The sequence below is a fragment of the Humulus lupulus genome, chromosome 5, assembly GCF_963169125.1.
Source record: "Humulus lupulus chromosome 5, drHumLupu1.1, whole genome shotgun sequence".
NCBI lineage: Eukaryota > Viridiplantae > Streptophyta > Magnoliopsida > Rosales > Cannabaceae > Humulus > Humulus lupulus.
The window spans coordinates 60,899,891-60,921,522 of NC_084797.1; positions in this window are offsets into that span (position 1 = coordinate 60,899,891).

The window sequence follows — 21,632 nt, forward strand, 5'->3', positions numbered from 1 at the left end:
AGTGGATGATAGAACAAGGCCTTTCGATGATGAACTCTATAATGAGCTCATAGAGCTGTAAATGACTTGTTACATAATTGTCTTCGTTTATCACTAATAATTGCTCTTGGAGTACCGAATCGGGTAAAAATATTTTTATGACGGAATTTAAGTACCTCCTTACCATCACAAGTAGGAGTTGTTGGAGCTTCCATCCATTTAGAAACATAATCTACTGCCAGGAAAATGTACTTGTTATTATAAGATGATGGGAAAGGCCCCATAAAATCTATTCCCCACACATCAAACAACTCAACTTCCAGAATTCAAGTCATCGCCATTTGATCACTTCTTGATATATTACCGGTCCGTTGGCAGCGATCACAACTCTTAACAAAGGGAATAGCATCTTTAAATAACGTAGGCCAATAAAACCCACATTGTAAAACTTTTGCTGCTATCCTTGTTCCTCCAAAGTGACCACCACAATGTAAAGTGTGACAATGAGTAAGTATGGAAATCATCTCCTCTTTTGGGACACAACTTCAGTAATGCCCTACTACCTTAGAGTCGTTACTATGTGAGTATTAAACGTGCAATTAACTCGCTAATCGAGGTTTTAGGTTAAAAGTGTAGCTGAACTGTAATAAAAATCATATAATTTCAAAATGTAATCATTCATTGATATTATAAAGCATTATATATTTAGGATCCCAAAATAGTTGTTTAGAAATATTTACAACTCAATATACGATTAAAGTCCACTAAATGACAAAATTAGGTTTAATACACATCATCTCCCAAAAATATACCCCTGGCTGTGACGACCAGATAGGCCGAACATGTACACGTTGTTTCACGCTCTCCGTACTCATGGTTGGTTGACATTTCCCTTTCCCTTACCTGCACCATAGAGCACTCGTGAGCCAAAGCCCAGCAAGAAAACTCCACACAAGCAATCAACATATGCATAACTATCAATCAACATATAGAAAGTCGCCAACAGGCTAAACATGTAACAACCATACTATCCCAGGTGCTTTACGAGGCCCTGGGTTTGTGGTCTACATTGTGAGGATATCCCAGGTATCCAATAGGGGTCTCACCCTAGCAACTTGCACTCTGCGTGGTTAACGCTGCTCCCGGCCCCTTGCCGTACTTGGCCTTGTACTCCACGTGCTTGATGTCGTTCCCAGCCCTTTGCCGTACTTGGCCTTGCTGTTCTCGGCCTTCGCCGTTCTCGGCCCTTGCCGTACATTTATAGATATGCAACACATATCATAAACTTAACAGATACTTAAATAAACACAAGAATAAATAATAGGGCTATGCCCTGCATCATAATCACATAGGTTTGTGCCCTGCAATACAAAGTATAGGGCCACGCCCTGCTCTATGGGTACAATAGTTTTCTTACTTGTGTCCCAAGATTTCTGAGCACCGATATCCTGAGCACAGTCCCCTAGACCGAGCCTCGCTAAAAACCTAGTCAAAACGTATCAAAAACATACATCCATCAAGTTCTAATCCATTAAATAACTTTGGATTATAATTCTAATCTCTGGAACCTTGAATTCTATCAATCAGGGTGATAAAATCCATCCTGAGCCTTAACTTTTGGATTCCCAAGCCTAAAACCTTCTAGGGCTCCAAAAACCCACTAAGCGTCGCGGCCCCAAGGTCTTATGCCGTGACCCACTTCAACCAGAAACCCAACCCCCAAATTTAGCCTATGCGCGTCGCGACCCAACCTATAGGGCGCTGCAGCCCACCCCTCTTCCTAGCCTCCAAACCGTGTTAGAGGGCCACGGCTCAACAAGAACAATGCCGCGGCCTGACCCTTGGAACCCAAAAAAATCCCCCATTTTCACAACTAAAACCAAGCCAATTTACCCCAAAATCAATCTAACAATTCAATTCATTCATCACAGTAGTTCTAGAATAGTCCCAGCAAAAAAACCTAACAAAAAGCTAGCTTAAAACCTCATCAAGCCCAAAATTCAATCTTCAACTTTCAAAACTCAAGAAAACTAAAACTCAGCCAAGAACTACAGAATTTAATGGCTAAAATCACAGTTCAAAGCTTACCTTATCCTCTGCTTGAATCCATAAGTTGAAACTGAGCTAATCCACAAGTCTAGAGCCCCAATTCCTTGCTTGAGCTTCAATGGTTTCTTTGACAAAGTGTAGAGAAAACTAGAGGGAGAGAAAAGAGAGATAGGGTCAGTTATGCCAAGTTTCTGGGTATTTCTTATGCTTTGCCTTACTTAGCAAAGTCACTTAAGTTACCTCCAAGGCTCGGGGTACCAAAAACATCCCCGAGAGAAAGATGGTAAATTTCCCCAACATTCCCTCCTAAACAATCTAATTTCAAATATATCTCCAAATATTTATTTTCATAACCCAACAATTCAATTAAATGTCCAATGCTCAGAATTCCCCTTGACTCAACCCGAGTCGGGTATTGGGTCCCGTTGTGACTTCCTAGCTAAACTGCTCCCTAGGACCGTCTCGGATCGTGCATCTCAAATATATCACCACTTAAACGTGGTAAAGATCACAGATATTGCATTTATGCTCTCAATAGGCTAAAATCACAAACATGCCCCTAACAACCAAATGGGGCCCACATGCATGTTTAATTCACCTAAACATGCATTTCTAATCACATACTTTTCAAGTTCACATATTAATACAATAAATTACTTATTTCCTTCCAGACACGCTAATCAATACCCTATGCCCTATTAACAAATTTGGGACGCTACAAATATCCCCTCCTTACAGAAATTTTGTCCTCGAAATTACTTGAATAATTCGGGATACCACTCCCTCATATTTGATTCAAGTTCCCAAGTTGCCTCCTCAACCTTGTTGTTCCTCCACATCACTTTCACCAAGGCGATGGTCTTGCTCTGCAAGACTTTATCCTTCCGGTCAAGAATCTGAACCGACTTCTCCTCATATGACAAATCCTGGTTCAGCTCCAAGTTCTCAAAACTCAGTATATGCGTAGAATCTGATACATACTTCCAAAGCATGGATACGTGAAAGATATCATGAACCCCTGATAGAGCTGGAGGCATCGCCAATCTGTAAGCTACCTCTCCAACCCGTTCCAAAATCTCAAAGGGGCCAATGAGCCTAGGGCTCAGCTTGCCCCGAATACCAAACCAGTTCACTCTTCTCAAGGGTGAAACCCTAAGGAACACATGGTCACCGAATTGAAACTCTACGCCCCTGCGTTTCAAGTCCGAGTAACTCTTCTGGAGACTCTCGGAGGTGAGCATTCGAGCTCTTTTTTTTTAATCGCCTCTTTGGTCCTCTAAACCATCTCAGGACCTAAGTACCTTCTCTCACCCGTCTCATCCCAATGGATAGGTGATCTAAACTTCCTCCCATATAACATCTCATATGGAGCCACCCCGATAGTCGCCTGGTAACTATTGTTGTATGAAAACTCAATCAATGGGAGATACTTACTCCAAATTCCCCAAAATCTAGCACATAGGCTTGTAGCATATCTTCTAGCATCTGAATTTTCCTCTCAGACTGTCCGTCCGTCTGAGGATGATAAGCGACACTAAACTGCAACTACGTTCCCATAGCCTTCTGCAGGCTCTCCCAAAACATGGAGGTGAAGGCGGGCTTTCTGTCGGATACTATCGACCTCGGAGCCCCATGGAGTCGAATAATTTCCTTCACATACAGTTCAGCATACTGCTCCACATTATAAGTCGTCCTAACAGGCAAGAAGTGGGCAGACTTGGTATATCTATCCACAATCACCCACACCGAATCATGCTGTCCCGCGGTCTTTGGCAAACCAACCATGAAGTCCATGGTGATATCCTCCCACTTCCACTCTAGAATCCCTAGAGGCTGCAATAACCCTGCTGGCCTCTGATGTTTAGCCTTTACCTGTTGACAAGTTAAACACTTGGCTACATAATCCACCACGTCCCTCTTCATTCTCGACCACCAATACAAGGCTCTCAAATCTTGGTACATCTTCGTCATACCTAGATGTACAAAATAGGGAGTGGTATGAGATTCATCCAAGATCTCTCGTCGGATATCGAAATCCATCGGAACACAAATCCGACCCTTGTACTACAGTAATCCCATCTCCGAGATAGAGAAGTCCTTAGCCGACCCGACTAAGACACTCTCTCTGTGCCCTCTCAACTGGGGATCCTTTCCCTGCGCTTCCTTGATCCTCACAAGGAGTGTAGACTAAAGAGTAATGTTGGCTAACCGACTAACCACCAAATCTATACTCGCTCTAGTCATCTCCTCAGCAAACTTCTCAGATATCTGCCTCGAACTGAACAATTGTCCTGGGCCCTTCCGTCTCAATGCATCAGCCACTACATTAATCTTCCTAGGATGGTATAGGATATCACAGTCATAATCCTTTACCAATTCTAGCCATTGTCTCTGGCGCATATTCAGATCCTTCTGAATAAAGAAGTATTTCAAACTCTTATGGTCGGTGTATATTTCGCACTTCTCACCACACATAAATGTCTCCAAACCTTAAGTGCAAATACCACCGCTGCCAACTCCAGATCATGCGTGGGATATCTCTGCTCATATTCCTTTAGCTATCTCGATGCATAGACTATCACCTTTCCAGCTTGCATCAGCACACATCCTAAACCCTGTCTAGAAGCATCACAGTAAACCACAAACTTCTCATTGTCTGTCGGTAGACTCAACACTGGAGCAGTGATCAGTCACCGCTTCAATTCCTTGAAACTATTCTCACACCTGTCTGTCCACACATACTTAGTCTTCTTCCTCGTCAATTCAGTCAACGGTGTGGCTATCCTGGAGAACCCCTCAACGAACCGCCGATAATACCTTGCCAATCCTAGAAAGCTCCTAACTTCTGGAACACTGCTCAGTCTAGGCCAATCTCTCATTACCTCAATCTTACTTGGGTCAACCAGAATCCCCTCCTTACTGACAATATGGCCCAGAAACGTGACTTGCGGTAGCCAAAACTCGCACTTGCTGAACTTAGCATATAACCTATGCTCTCTCAACCGCTGCAATACCAGGCATAAATGTTGCTCATGCTCTGTCTCTGATTGAGAGTACACCAATATATCATCAATAGACACAATCACGAACTTGTCCAAGTAGTCCTTGAAAACCCTATTCATCATGTCCATAAAAGCTTCTGGGGCGTTGGTTAATCCAAATGACATAACCAGGAATTCATAGTGTCCATATCTTGTGCGGAAAGCGGTCTTTGGTATGTCCTCCTCTTTAATCCTTAACTGATGGTAACCTGACCAGAGGTCATTCTTAGAGAACACTGTCTTTCCTTGTAGCTGGTCAAACAAGTCGTCAATCTTAGGTTGTGAGTACTTGTTCTTAATGGTTAACTTGTTCAGCTCCCTGTAGTCAATACACATCCTAAAAGATCCATCCTTCTTCTTAATGAACAACACTGGAGCACCCCATGGTGAGAAACTCAGTTTGATGAACCCCAAATCTAGTAACTCCTGCAATTGAATCTTCAACTCCTTCAACTCTGCCGGAGCCATTCTATAAGGTGTCCCAGATACTGGCTTCGCCTCTGGCGCCAACTCTATAACAAACTTGATCTCCCACTGCGGCGACAACCCTGGCAGGTCTGCTGGAAATAAATCTGGAAACTCACATACCAATCTGGTCTCACTCGGTCTAATCGACACAACCCTAGAGGTATCCGCAATGTTTGCTAGGAATCCTATATAACCTTCCTACATCAGGTCTCTAGCCTTCAGTACTGAAATCATAGGTACTCGCAGTCCACTAACTGTCCCCACAAATACAAAGGGTACCTCCCCTTCTGGTTTAAAAGTCACCACCCTATGCTTGCAGTCAATCGTTTCCCCATACTTCGATAACCAATCCATCCTTAGAATCATATCGAAGTCATCCATCACTAACTCAATTAGATCAACATACAACTCTCTACCATCTATCTCTACTGGCAATGCTCTAATCCATCTCCTAGAGACTACCAGTTCTCCAGTTGGCAACAAAGTCTGAAAACCCTTAGAATACACCTCACTAGGTCTACACAGCTGGTCCATCACCCTAGCAGACACAAATGAATGAGTATCCCCCAAATCAATCAATGTAGTATAAGAAGAACCAACACTAGAAATCTGACCTGTCACGACCGAGGGGCTAGCCTCAGCCTGAGTCTGAGTCAAGGTGAATACTCTGGCAGGAGCGAGGCTGTCGCTCTGCTTCGACTCCTCTTTCCTGGCTTGTGGGCAGTCCTTCTTCAAGTGATTGACACTCCCACAAATAAGTCAGGCCCTGATCCTGCACTCTCCTTGATGTCTTCATCTGCATCGAGGACACACTGGAAAACTCCTACAGTTGTCACCCCCGCCCTAACGGCCACTAAAAGCACCTCGTGCCCTCCTATCCGAGCAAGGAGGAACGAAAGAATCTGGGGCCTTCCTCTTCTATTCACTGGGGCCACTACCCTGACCCGATCTGGTAAAATGAGGCACCTTCCTCCTGGCATCGTGCCTAGCAGTGCCCTCTCTCCAAATTTGATCCTCGGCCCCCTCAGCTGTAAGGGCCTTGTCCACTACCAGGGCATACGTAGTAGACTCTGGATCCAAAGTAATCTTCACATCATGGGCAATCATAACATTCAACCCTCATACAAACCTATCCCTTCTTGCCGCATCAATTGGCACCAAATTTGGTGCGAACTTCACCAACTGGTCAAATCTCAAGGCATACTCAGTAGCTATCAACCATTTCTGAGTTAGGTTGATAAACTCGTCAACCTTCACAGGTTAGACTGCAACTCTGTAATACTTCTCATTAAAAATGTTTCTGAACTCTTCCCAGGTTATAACTACAACATTTCTTCTCTGAGTCAGTACATCCCACCAGATACGGGCATCCTTTCTGAACATGTAGCTGACATAAGCTACCCTCTCATTCCCTTCCACCCACAAAGGTGGGAGGATGCTGCTTCCTGAACCTCTCATAACTACAACATTTCTTCTCTGAGTCAGTACATCCCACCAGATACGGGCATCCTCTCTGAACATGTAGCTGGCATAAGCTACCCTCTCATTCCCTTCCACCAACAAAGGTGGGAGGATGCTGCTTCCTGAACCTCTCATACAAAGGTTACCACCTATTCTCCATAACAGGCTGAACTGGCACAGGCGCTACAACCTGTTGGACTTGCGACCCAATGCCCTTTGGAGGGGCCTGTTGCCTTAGTTGTCGAAGCTCTTCTTTTATTCGGTGCAGTCTAGCTTCCATTTCGGCAAACAACTGTTACCAATTCTGTGGGGCAGGTGGAGGGTCCTGATCCTAGTTGTCATCCTCGGCCCTACTATCGCAGAGTCTAGCTGATTGTCGAGGCATCTCAACAATATGCATGCAATCAATGACACCGCTCATCAGGCATGATAGCAACATCCAAAACCACCTCCCAATTCACATTAACCATCCATACAATAACCCACAATACACAAATAGCATACAACACAGAAGATGCCATGCCCTGACATCATGCATATGTTAACTCATTCATCATGCTCTATATAAAATAACCAGGCAAACAGGGCACTCAAGCACATAATCAAGCATATAATTCAATCATTACCAACCAACCCTGAGTTGAGCTTGTCACTGACAACGAGTGTACATGTTCGGTCAATCACCAAGAACCATAAACCTTGGCTCGCTCTGATACCAAGTTGTAACGACCTACTTCCTTAGAGCCATTACTATGTGAGTTTTAAACGTGCAATTAACTCGCTAATTGAGGGTTTAGGTTAAAAGTGTAGCTAAACTATAATAAAAATCATATTATTTGAAAATGTAATCATTCATTGAAATTATAAAGCATTATAGATTTGGGATCCCAAAATACTTGTTAAGAAATATTTACAACTCAATATACGAATAAAGTCGACTAAACGACAAAATTAGGTTTAATACACATCATCTCCAAAAAATATACCCCTAGCCATGATGGCCAGATAGGCCAAACATGTACACGTCACTTCACGCTCTCCGTACTCATGGTTGGTCGACCTTTCCCTTACCCTTACCTGCACCATAGAGCACTCGTGAGCCGAAGCCCAGCAAGAAAACTCCACACAAGCAATCAACATATGCATAACAATCAATCAACATATAACAAAGCTACCAACAGGCTAAACATGTAATGACCATGTTGTCCCAGGCACTTTACCAGGCCCTGGCTTCGCAGTCTACACCGTGAGGATATCCCAGGTATCCAATAGGGGTCTCACCTTGGCAACTTGCACTCCGCGTGCTTAACGCTGCTCCCGGCCCCTTGCTGTACTCGGCCTTGCACTCCACATGGTTGATGTCGTTCCCAGCCCTTTGCCGTACTCGACCTTGCCATTCTCGACCTTTTTCGTTCCCGGCCCTTGCCGTACATTTAAAGATATGCAACACATAGCATAAACTTAACAAATACTTATATAAACACAAGCACAAACAAATAGGGCTACGCCCTGCATCATAATCACATAAGGTCGTGCCCTGCAATACAAAGTATAGGGCCACGCCCTGCTCTATGGGTACAACAATTTTCTTACCTGTGTCCCAAGCTTTCCAAGCACCGATATCCTGAGCACAGTCCCCTAGTCCGAGCCTCGCTGAAAACCTAGTCACAGCGTATCAACAACATCCATCCATCAAGTTATAATCCATTAAATAACTTTGGCTTATAATTCTAATCTCTAGGACCTTGAATCCTATCAATCCGGGTGATAAAATCCATCTTGAGCCTTAACTTTTGGATTCTCGAGCCTAAAACCTTCTCGGCATCCAAAAACCCACTAAGCGCCGCGGCCGCAAGGTCCTATGCTACGACCCACCTCAACTAGAAACCCAACCCCCAAATTTAGCCTATGCGCGTTGCGACCCAACCTATAGGGCGTCGCGACCTGCCCCTTTTCCTGGCCTCCAAACCATTCTAGAGGGCCGTGGCTCACCAAGAACAATGTCGCGGCCCGACCCTTCGAACCCAGAAAAATCCCCCATTTTCACAACTAAAACCAAGAAAATTTACCCTAAAATCAATCTAACAATTCAATTTAATCATCACAACAGTTCTAGAATAGTCTCAGCAACAAAACCTAACAAAAAGCTAGCTTAAAACCTCATCAAACTCAAATTCAATCTTAAACTTTCAAAACTCAAGAAAACTAAAACTCAGCCAAGAACTATAGAATTTAATGGCTAAAATCACAGTTCAAATCTTACCTTATCCTCTGCTTGAATCCACAAGTTGAAACTTAGCGAATCCACATGTCTAGAGCCCCAATTCCTTGCTTGAGCTTCAATGGTTTCTTTGACAAAGTGTAGAGAAAACAAGAGGGAGAGAAAAGAGAGATAGGGTCGGTTATGCCAAGTTTCTTGGTATTTCTTATGCTTTGTCTTACTTAGCTAAGTCACTTAAGTTACCTCCAAGGCTCGGGGTACCAAAAACGTCCCCGAGGGCAAAATGGTAAATTTCCCCAACATTCCCTTCTAAACACTCTAACTTCAAATATATCTCCAAATATTTATTTTCATAACCTGACAATTCAATTAAATGTTCAATGCTCAGAATACCCCTTGACTCGCCCTGAGTCGGGTATCGGGTTCCGTTGTGACTTCCTGGATAAACCGCTCCCCAGGACGTTCTCGGATCGTGCATCTCAAATATATCACCACTCACACGTGGTAAAGATCATAGATATTGCATTTATGCCCTCAAGGGGCTAAAATCACAAACATGCCCCTAACAACCAAATGGGGCCCACATGAATGGTTAATTCTCCTAAACATGAATTGCTAATCACATACATATCAAGTTCACATATTAATACAATAAATCACTTATTGCCCTCTAGGCACACTAATCAAGGCCCTAAGCCCTATTAACAAATTTGGGACGCTACATCTTCTAATTATTTGATCAGCACAATGAAGAAAGAGAATGGGCTCATCTAAATAATAATGCTTCGCTTCCAAATAGAACCTTTTGAGTTTTTTCCTTGACATGTCTGGAGGCACAACTTTAGCTACCAAATAACTGATATAATCCGCAAACCAAGGTAGCTTTTCTTCACTTTCAATCAAAAATAACTGTTCATCCAGAAAGTTTTCATCAATTTGTTCCTCTTTCTCATTATGCTCTTCTCCGTTTTACAATCTAGACAAATGATCTGCAACTAGATTTTCTGTTCCCTTTTTGTCACGAATATCCATATAAAACTCTTGTAATAATAGGACCCACCAAATAAAGCAGGGCTTGGCATCCCTCTTGGTCATAAGGTACTTAATAGCAGAATGATCTATATAAACAATCACCTTATTACCAATTAAATAAGGCCTGAAGTTGTCGAATGAAAGGACAATGGCAAGTAATTCCTTCTCAGTAGTTGCATAATTTATTTGAGCATCATTCAAGGTTCGACTAGAATAATAAATCATTCGGAATACATTGTCAACTCGTTGTCCCAGAAACATTCTTACTGCATAATCACTCGCATCGCACATTGATTCAAAAGGAAGTTCTCAATTCGGTGATACAACAATCGGAGTAGACACCAATTTCTCTTTAAGCGTTTTAAACGCCCTTAAACAGTCAGCATCAAAGTCAAACACCACACTATTCATAAGTAGAGTAGATAAGTGCTTTGAAATCTTTGAAAAGTCCTATATAAACCTCCTATAAAATCCAGCATGGCCCAAAAAACTATGAACCCCCTTAATAGATACCGGTGGATGTAAGTTTTCTATTATCGATATCTTGGCCCTGTCTCCCTCAATACCATGGCGTGAAATGTTGTGGCCCAAGACTATGCCTTCTGTCACCATAAAGTGTTATATTATTTCATATAATATAATATTAGATTAAATAATGTGACAAAATGTGATTTGTCACACCTTGTAACATATTATTGAGAGTCACAAAATTGGACACATGTGTGTGCCCAAATGTGACATATTTTGGAGTTACAAAATCAGTTACGAATTTGTAACTCCCAAATATTACCCAATAATGTGTATACTATATGTTACACATTTGAGATTGGATTTCATAAAGCCATAATGAAATATGGCTGTTGGAGACATGTTTTTAACTCCCAATAGGTCTTTGGAGGTTACAAAATCATGTGGGAAAGGATTTGGGACGTTTTGGAACGATTTGGAAAATGACAATTTTTGTGATGAAACTAGGCTATGGCCGCGACCACTGTCTTTCCCTGGCTGCGGCCTGGGGGACAAAGGCCAGTGGCCGCGGCCACTGATGATCCTAGTCACGGCGAGTTAGGCTGACAACCTATTTGGTTTTTCAGTTTTTTCCAAATTGAACGGTTTTAACATCCCAAATATCTCCCAAATCTCCATTTTAATTCCATAAACATCCAATTAAACATTGGTAACAACCATGGGGGTTGGTGGAATTTGAAATTCAAAGGGGTATCTCAAACTCTATAAATAGGAGCCTAATGCTCACTTGTAAAACACACCATTTTCCATCCATAAAGCACTTGGCTGGAAAATACACCATAGAGGCTTGATAATTCCAGAGAGCTATTTCCTTGAAAGATCCCTTAGTGCTTAGAGAATAGGGGGAAATAATCTTTTGGAAAAATATTTTGAACCTTTTTCAAGTTGGTGATCCCCACTACTCTACAATTTTGTTGTGTGAGAGTTTGTCCCTTTTTATTGGTTTGATTTTCATTCTTTTGATCTTGTTGATCTTATTTACTTGTATTATTATTGTTTTGAGTTTGCAATCTTCTTTTTCTACATCTTTCTAGTTACTTGTATTTTGAGCAATTGAGTTGTAATATTTATTTAATCAATTACCTTGTCTATTGTATTTTTTGCATAGAGTTGTATTTTGGTTTTTCCATATTTCCATTGAGCAATGACATATATTCTCTAACAATCAAAAGCTTATTTTCCTTTTCAATGGAAGGAGAAACCATAGAGATCTTGTGCGGATCCAACTTTGAAAAGATGGTAAGATAAGGTAATGTTCTTCTTTAGTTTTCTTAGAAGATCTAATGGTTTTCATATAGTGATAGAAATGAGAAGAAGAAACTTTTATAAATGAAGTTCATTGTTGTCTAATCTCCTTTGTTTTTCAAATATAGTGGTTAGATTAGAAGATAATTTAATATCTTGAGTTTTTATTATATGTGATCAATGTGTAAATAAACTAGTAGATTATTTGGTAATATGTTAGCATGTTATAGAATTGTCTTATTATGTGATAATGATAAGTTATTACAATGACAATTTTATGAGTTCTATATGACATGCATAAATATATTGATTTTGTGAATCAATAAAAATGTGAAATCATATGTGTATGATATTTGTAATTCATGTTTTCATATTAATAAAGAGCCATATTAGTATGACATTAGTCATGTATGTTGACAACTATGTGAAATTATATTGAAATATAATCATGCAAACATTTGTGAGATGTTAAATAGGTTTTATCCTATATTATTATTAGTATGTAATTTGTGAATAAAAGAATTATTTGAGAATTTAAACTTTTCTCATTTAAAAGATGAGCATCTCATTTTATGAGATAAGAAAAGATGAACCTAAGGGAGTTACATCTTTTAATGGTTGTGTCTTTCCATTGCAAGAAAAATGGATCAAAGTGGATTAAAAAATTGTGGGATGACATGTTGACTCAATAGACTTATAGTCTAGAGTGTGGTCAAATGAAATATATTTGAGAATTATTTAGTGACAATAATTCTTAAATATTCAATGAGGAGACATTTAAAAATTGGAGAAGCAATTTGGAATCTTTACACTAATGGTGAATAAAAGAGAACTTTATTCATTTTGGTTAAAGATGGTGATATGTTTAAATTAATCTCAATGAAGAGATAATTGTAAACAAAAACATAAGAAATCAAAGTGTTTAAATAAATCAGTGAGGGTTTATTTTCTTTGATTTAAAGTGTTTAAAAAAATTGACATTTTCATTTTGATTTTGATGAGAAAATCAATGGATGTCAATTTGATGTTTGCAAAAGAATCTCAAAGTGACTCTTAAAATTGTACAAAATTTGTTTAAGTGATTTTGAGATTATTTAGACAACTAAAAGTAAAAGTTGCTTTGAAAGAAATGTGCCTTGCTTTATAGCAAGTAAATAAATCAAGATAAACATTGAGGTTTTATCTTGAGAGTTTATCATGTGGCATAGAGGACTCATGATGAACTTTGATAATCATATGTCTAGATTTATCTTGGAGGATAAAGGACTTAATAGAAGTGAAGAGATTTCTAAATATTTTATTATCACTATGTGGGAAATGTGGGGGTGATGCTCCAAAGTTAATCAATTTATTTTGTTGTTGATCAATTGATTAATTTGGTCATCCTATCAAATAGATGATTTGGAATTCCACATTCTAAATCACATTGGCTATATGTGTATAGAATGAACAAATCTAGACATGCTTGGTGTCTAAAGTTGTTGTTTTGTAATATTTTGATTCAAGAAAGCATCAATTTAAAACATAAAGGAGAGGTTTCTAGAATTAATATTCAAGGAAAATGTTTATCTTGGATATAAAACTATAAAATAGTGGGAGTGTTGACTATGGTCAAAATCACTATTTTAAAGGGGTAACTATTTTAATCAAACTATGGCTAGCAACAAAGTTTGAATAAAATAATGAGAGTGTCTAAGTATGCATACATGAGAAAAGAAATGATTCAAATGGAATCATTTCTACATCTCAAGGGGTGGGACTTAGACTCCCTAAAGAGATTCACGGTTGATGGTAACCTATCTTAATACTAGTCACCAAACTAGTATTAGGTTCAATAGGTAATAACAAGTCAATCAAGTGAATAGTAGTAGTACTCAAATTTTGTCCCATTTGAGATATGAGTACTAGTGTGTTACCAAAATGAGGGTTAAAACCGAAAGGTTTTTTGAATAGAACTCAGTCTTGAAAAGACAAGTATTTTAGGGTAACAAAATACTGTAAGAGTTCTACCTATATAAACCTAGGGTTGGTGATGCCCCTCATGAGAATTGGGAGTCATTCTCAAGAAAAGTCTATGAATGGAATGTGCATAAGGCCATTAACGGTGCAAAAGCGAGACATTGAGGTCTCAAGTGAACACATCAAACGTGTGTGTGTTATCAAGGGATAGTGGTTCAATGCTTCGACAACCAAAATTTCAACAAACTTTGTGATAATTACACTAAGGTAAAATTCAAGTCGAAAGACATTCTACTTTATGCACCAATGCAAAGGTTTCTATAGAGAGTGATTATTTAATCAAGTGGGGGAATATTATATTTTAATATAATGTTTGATTGATTAAATAAGTGTTACAAAAAGTGATTATTTAATTTGGTGGGGGAATGTTATATTATTTCATATAATATAATATTATATTAAATAATGTGACAAAATGTGATTTGTCACACAAATGTGATTTGTCATACCTTGTAACATATTGTTGAGAGTCACAAAATTGGACACATGTGTGTGCCCAAATGTGACATATTTTGGAGTTACAAAATCAGTTACAAATTTGTAACTCCCAAATATTACCCAATAATGTGTATATTATATGTTACACATTTGAGATTGGATTTCATAAAGCCATAATGAAATATGGTTGTTGGAGACATGTTTTTAACTCCCAATAGGTGTTTGGAGGTTACAAAATCATGTGGGAAAGGATTTGGGACGTTTTGGAACGATTTGGAAAATGACAATTTTTGTGCTGAAACTAGGCTGTGGCTGCGGCCTGGGGGATGGAGGCCAGTGGCCGCGGCCAATGAGGCTGACAACCTATTTGGTTTTTCAGTTTTTTCCAAATTGAACGGTTCTAACATCCCAAATAACTCCAAAACCTCCATTTTAATTCCATAAACATCCAATTAAACATTGGTAACAGCCATGGGGGTTGGTGGAATTTGAAATTCAAAGGGGTATCTCAAACTCTATAAATAAGAGCCTAATGCTCACTTGTAAGACACACCATTTTCCATCCATAAAGCACTTGGCTGGAAAATACACCATAGAGGCTTGATAATTCCAGAGAGCTATTTCCTTGAGAGATCCCTTAGTTCTTAGAGAATAGGGGGAAATAAGCTTTTGGACAAAGGTTTTGAACCTTGTTCAAGTTGGTGATCCCCACTACTCTACACTTTGGTTGTGTGAGAGTTTGTCCCTTTTTATTGGTTTTATTTTCATTCTTTTGATCTTGTTGATCTTATTTACTTGTATTGTTATTGTTTTGAGTTTGTAATCTTCTTCTTCTACATCTTTCTAGTTACTTGTATTTTGAGCAATTGAGTTGTAATATTTATTTAATCAATTACCTTGTCTATTGTATTTTTTGCATAGAGTTGTATTTTGATTTTTCCATATATTCCATTGAGAAATTCTGTCATGGTTAAGTTCGAACTTCAATATATTCATGCACATTTCATTCGATTGCACATTTTCGACTTCGTTATCCTCAAGGTCGAATATTACTTTTACCACGTATTTTTGTTAGAAAACACTTATTGGCGTGTAACCTCGTTAGTCTGGTTATTTCTTGCTTTACTATTGTAACTTTTCCACATCCTCAAGTATGGTCTCGAGGTTGGGAGATCATAACTTATTTGCAAAAATTTCCAGCTTTGTCTCGACCCATGAATTTCGTTAGTTTATCTAGAATTCCAACATTTAATCGTGTCGATTAGAGTTTGCTGGTTTGTTCCAGACTTGTTTAATTTTTGTTTGGTTAATAATCCATACACTATTATTAATATTTTTTTTTATTGATGCTATAATTTCGAGCCTATGGTATGATTGTATACAACTTATGCACCCTCAATATCCTACGATTGCAATCTTAGGTTATTGAATTTTGAGATCTTGCGAAAAAAAATAACTATAAAAATATAGTATTGGAATAAGAATCAGTTCATTAATAACAAAAATTAAGTACAAGCTTGGTTATGATTGAATATACATCATTCCTACAGTACTGGTAATAAGGTCGTAAGTTGTAACGACCCAAATTCGCTAATAAGGCTTAAGGGCCTTGATTAGCGTGACAGGAGGGCACGATGGGAATTATGTGTGATTTTATGAGTTAAATGCATGGTTATGATTTAAAGCATGTTATTTGCCTATTTATTTATCTGAGACGCATGTATATGTGTATTAGTATGCATGTAGGCCCTGATTGTGTTTGAAGGACATAATTGTAATTTTAGCCTGCCGAGGGCATATTTGTGATAATTGTATTCCGTGATTTGTACCACGTGAGTGTGGTGTTATTTTTGTGATGCACGTGCCAAGACGGTCCTAGAGAGCTGGTTTAACTTAGATGTCACAACGGGATTTTATACCCGGCTCGGGGGGAGCCTAGGGGTAATTCGGGGATTTTGTAACTTAGTTCTTGAGAGATTTTGGTGACTGGTAATTTGGTAACTTGTGTGACTATTAGTAACCATAGAGAGTAACAGGTTTTGATGGTAAAGTGGTAGAATTGTAATTGATAGGAAATGACAAGTAAGCCCTTGAGGTTTAGTTATGAAAGGATAAGCAAGGAGGGGTAAAGTGGTCATTTGGCAAGGTTAATAGACAAATTTGAGCTGTGTTATAGGGATACACGGTTTGGTCTTGGCATTGTTTGGTTTTGATAAAAACTAAAGAGAAGAAAAACCAAAGAGAAGGGAAGTTAGGGCAATGGGAAGAAGAAGAAGAAGAAGAAGAAGAAGAAGAAGAAGAGAAGTGAAGGAGCTGAAATTTGGAGGCTTAGGAGATGAATCAAGGGAGCTTGGGATGGGATTCTCTACTTGAGGTAAGGAATTTATACACATTTAAGACTTGATTATGTTATAGGTTAAGAGATTTGAGCATGGTTTAAGTTTGAACTTTGAGTTTTTAATTTTCTGAAATTTAAATCAAGGATGTGGATTTTGGGGATTTGAGTGTGTGTTTGATTGCTTTGATGATGTTTATGGGTTGTTAGATGGGTCATATGAAGTTTGGATTTGATTTTGGGGTTTGGGTATTAGTTTGGTATGAATTGGGAAGGTTTTAGCTCGGAGAAAACGCAGGAGAAAACCCAGAATTCTGGGTCTGCGAAGGCGTGCCGCGGCACAGCTTTTTCGTGCCGCGGCGAGGAGCCCCTGTCTGATGGGTGCCGCGACACAAGGCTAAATTCAGGGCATCATTTTTAGGCAATTTTAGGCCTTTGCTCCGGGGGTTCGGGGGATGTCTCCGGGGTGTTGTTTTAAGGTTTTAGAGGTCCCGAGAGTGCGGGATTGGTCCCGGGAAGTGGTTTTGGGTTGATTAGTAATGAGGAATGTTTCTTGTGTGTTGTGACTAGGTTCTTTGAGAGGCTCGTGCTAGAGGACCGTGCTCGCGGCTTTGGTGCATCAGGAGGCTCGTAATGCAGGTAAGAAAACTATAACACCCGTAGGATAGGGCATGGGCCCATAGTATGATTGCGGGGCGTGGCCCTATATTGCATCACATGTTAGGGTGCAGACTTAAATGAATTAATATTTGATTGGAGGTTGTTGTGTTATATTATATGTGTGATTATGATGAAATGAACGGCAAGGGCCGAGTACGGCGTAGGCCGGGGCGGCCGTGGGCCGAAAGTAACACCTAGCACATGGGATGCTATATTCAGGGTGGGACCCAAGGGATACATGAGTTATCCTCGCGGTGAGAACCGTTACCCCAGGCTTCGGTAAGGCTCTGGGGCGGCATGGCCGTGTTTGCTTAGTCTAATGGTTGACTTGTTTCTTTGTGGATTATCTGTTATGATAAACTGTATACATTGCATATGTTATGTTCTGCATTAGTTTTCTTGCTGGGCTTCGGCTCACGGGTGCTCTGTGTTGCAGGTAAGGGCAATGACTGAGTCAACCAACCATGAGTACGGAGAGCGTGAAGCGACGCGTACATGTTTGGCCTGCCCGACTGCTTTGGTTGGGGGTTTATTCGAAAATGGCTGTAATAATCTATGATTTTTATGATTTCTTAACTGTAACCTTATTTCAAGATGTAATTAGTTTTCAAACCTTATTTTGGGATCCCAAATGTTTAATGATAGAATTTTTAATGAAACGACGCATTTTCAAAGATTACAGCCTTAACTTTTAATTAGTCACACTTTTGCTCAAAACCTCGGTTAGCGAGTTCATTGCACACTATTTCGTCTTAAAAACTCACTTAGTAACGGCTCTAAGGAAGTAGGGCGTTACAACTTGGTATCAGAGCGAGCCAAGGTTTATTGGTTCTGGAGATCGACCGAACATGTACGCTCGCTGTCAGTGACAAGCTCGACTCAGGGTTGGTTGGTATGATTGATTGATATGCCGAACATATGTTTGAATGCCCTGTTTGCCTGTTTACTTATATGGAGCATGATAGATGAAATAACATATGCATGAGATACTGATAGGGCCTGGCCCTTGACTATTGCATGTTGAGATTAATGCATGCTGAATGACATTATGATGTGTATGGATGAATATTGGCATATTGGTTCGCGTTTTGTGTTTATGCGATTAATTTTCTGGATGAAATTCATATGTTATATCTGTATATTGGCTTGTATGAAGCATGATGAGTATGGATATACTTAGTGATGATTGAATCTGGTAGCTAAATGTATATCATTGTGGATTTGACCTAGTATATGCTTGTGTGTGCATTATACCTGTAGACGTTCGGATCTAGTTGTGGATTGGTTCAGGGTATGAACCTCTGAGTTCAGGAGTTTGGTCAGTTTTGACGGATGAACTCGTGTTGATTGTTCCTAGAAGAGTTTTGTGGACCGGATATTGTGTTGAAAGGGGATTCTAGTTATAAGTTGGAGTTGAGATCTCCAGTTATCCCTGAAAGCAGCAGCAGTGAGTCACTAGTGTGTGAGTAGGCTGTGGAGTTTGTTAGTTGAGATGGGATAGAAGAACAGCGGATTTCTCCGGGGAAAGAGCTGATTTATAAGCTTTAACAGTAAAGGTGACCAGTGTTGGTTTACTGTGAGGTATGGACAGATAAAAGTATTATATGAGAGGTTTAAGGGGGTGTTATCCTCGGGTTTTGAGGAGAGCTCGAGTTGGCAAGGGACTTATCAATAGACGAGCAGAGTTAATTCCACCCTTCGTTAAGAGGATGAGAGATCCTGATTAGAGGGTTGTGTTAAATGTTGAGGCAGAGAGTTGCCTGGAAGTGACACTCGGGCTAAGGTACTAGCTTATTGGGTTGGAAAGAACCTAGTTGATGAATGGTTAGAAGAGATTTTAAAGACATGATTAGAACCATGGAGACTGGTGGGCTTATAAGTTGGGTTTGGACCGTTAGGGTAACAACAGCGTAACTCAATGGGTTTGGTAAAGCGAGTAGTCCATTTCAGGAAGTTATACTGATGGATGTATCTGGAATTGGTGGCGACCCATTTAAGGATATGAGATCTGGTTTAGTCTAAGGTATTTGGGCCGCTTCGATGTAAGGACTTATCGTCTGCATGTGGATGACAGAGAGGGCCATGTGGTTCGAGGAACTGATGGTTGATGTCTGGAGCATGAGTGCTAGAGTTGCTATGGCAGTGCTTCTTTGGATGGAATTAGTAAAGTTAGATTCTTGATAATCGAGTTAAAGGAACCCCAGATAGTTCTATGGCTTCTGGATTGCCAGAAAAGGGGAAAAGTCTGATTGGTAAGATGGTGCTTGTGTTGATAGAACGCAGCGAGGTCGGATTCTCAATTTTGAGGTAGAAGGACCCCAGACAGTGCTTGGACACCTAATTTGAGTTTGGAAAGAAACAGGAGTGAGAAGCTAGTTACCAAGATGGCGATAGGAACCAGGGAGGTTATTGGTATGCGTGAGGGAGAGGATGCCACCTGAGAGGAGGTCAGGCGAGGGCATGACGTCTGCATGGGATGACTCAGTATGATAGAATGGAATTCCCGTGGTGAGGGAACGGAGAACTTGAATGCCTTGCTACATTCGTAGTTCGAGGCCGATTCCTCGAGGATGAGTATTTAACAGAATGGTTTATGCTTTGGACATATGACGAACTGGAAGGACTCGGTGTTGTGAATGCTCCGAGAGGGTGATGGACATATAGAGGTTGCCTCAATGGTGCCATTTGAGAGGCTAAGGACAGTAATGCTTATTGAGAAGGAATTAGAAGCTCTGGCAGATGGACTGTCGTGGATATCATCTGGAGTACATGAAGGAGACAGAGCTGACCAGTGGGAAAGCTATATGGTTATGCACAGAAAGATTTAGGTAATACTTCAAGGTCAGACTACAGATAGGATTGGTTTAGGGAATGTTGTAAAAGACGGTTTTGGCCGACAGAAAGCCTATTGAAACAATCGAAGGAATTTGAGCCTGGTGTAGCCACTGTGTTATACTACGGGGATTGTTAGCATCGTCGGGGTAGGACGAAAAGTACGATGTTGGATACAAGGTAGGACGATGTCTCCAAGAGTTGATCTATGACCTGTTAATTTCCAGTTGGAAACCAAGGAAAGAGACATTTCAGGAATTTTGTTTTGAACTGAGTAAAGTGCGAGGAGTTGGTAACAAAGATTCTAGATTTGGTTCAAGCTACGGCAGCACAGGTAAGTTCTTTAAGTAGAGGATACAAGAATGGTTCAGGCAAGTTCCCTTCAAGTTCACGAGCAGTACATGTGGATTACTCCCAGACGGAAATGGTGAGCAAGTGACTATGCAAAAGACGTTTGTACCCAGAAGGTAGAGTCTCAGGTAAGGTTCTACGGATTGTTAGTTTGAGCGTCGTCAGGAATACTCAGATTAGAGCTACAAGGAGAAAGGACAGGTACGATAAGATTTGATCTGAAGCCACAAAGGAGCTAATGAAGAACGTCTGAAGAATAGAAAGCATAACAAGACTGGTAAGCGCATCATCCATTGCACAAGCACCTCCGGAGACAACTACATCAGAGATGAGGAGATCAGTAAAACTCGAGGTTAGACGGACTGAGTGGTGTCAAATCAGAAAGAAATTCAGAAGATAAGGTAAGGTTGTTTAGTATCGGGTAATGATGGAATTTGCGTGTGTTTTGGTTAAGTAAAGAGTGATTTCATAAAGGACCTGATCTATGGTAGGGTTATGAAAATGTGGGAGTGCATCACGAGTTGGGCACGCCCAGGAATAAATTGATGCGAGGATGGATTCAACCTTGCGGGAGGCGACAGAATGGATCATGGTTGATACACTTGGAACGTTAAGTCGACTGTTGTGTATGGCATAAGATACTTGAGTGTTGGGTATTAGTAAGAAGGTTAGCGCTGAGACCCAGATGTGGTGAAAAGTAACAGACAGACGATCAGTGTTTGATATCCTCGATTGAGCGAGGGGAGATATAATTGGAGGCGGAACTCCTAGCTGTGAGGCGTGTGTCAGTCGAGGAAGAGCGCCATAGATTGTAATGGGGTGAACAAAGCAACGACTGAGAGCGGCATAATGTTAATAGGTAAGGGTTAGCTGGTGAAAGTCACTGAGCTATGGAATTCGAAGTGTTGACTTGAGTTGAAACAGGGAAGGACCCTGTCATGGTGGTACAGTGGGATACCAGGATCGAGTGAAG